Raw genomic sequence first — 686 nt, 5'->3', positions numbered from 1 at the left:
AATTACCAAACTTTTTATATGTGGAGAACTGTGCACAGATATGTTTGTACATACATATATCCGAAGACACCAAGCTTTTCAGACAACCAGCGCTTCATTCAGCTATAATTTTTATATCTGCGTGAACGCTAAAAGTCACAACAACAGAAACGCTTGGTGAGGATTTCAAACCTAAGTGTGGCCAAAGACACAAATTTGTCGATTGCGCGTTCTTTAAGAACATATGTATATTTTGCATTTGAATATACATCTCCATCAATACAAAGCTCAGGCCACAAAGCAACTGAAGCCATGTGATCATTACCTTTGTCATGGGTACGGTTCATTGCAACAGAGGATTATTAGGCGCATCATTTCCCATAGAGAGGATGTCATTTTGCCATTGAAATCATCCGACTTGGCACCATTGGAATTTTTTAGAAAGGCGCATTTATGCGAATAAACCTAAAATTTTGGAGCATTTTAAATTAAAAATTTGTCTATATATAACAATAAATATCTTAAAAATTCAACGCTTCAAGGCAGTTCTGAAAACTTTCGACTGACGTAAAGACAAATTGAAGTCCCCTACTGAATGCCGAGCTTTTTAAACGTACATATTTACATAGAATTCTACTCATACATATGGTTGCCAGGTTACGCCGGAATATTGAATGCTGCCGGATGCCGGAATTGCAATGCTGACC

The sequence above is a fragment of the Rhagoletis zephyria genome, unplaced genomic scaffold, assembly GCF_001687245.7.
Source record: "Rhagoletis zephyria isolate East Lansing unplaced genomic scaffold, Rhagoletis_zephyria_1.1 Rzeph_scaffold_04531, whole genome shotgun sequence".
Taxonomy (NCBI): domain Eukaryota; kingdom Metazoa; phylum Arthropoda; class Insecta; order Diptera; family Tephritidae; genus Rhagoletis; species Rhagoletis zephyria.
This window is presented reverse-complemented; position numbering follows the sequence as displayed.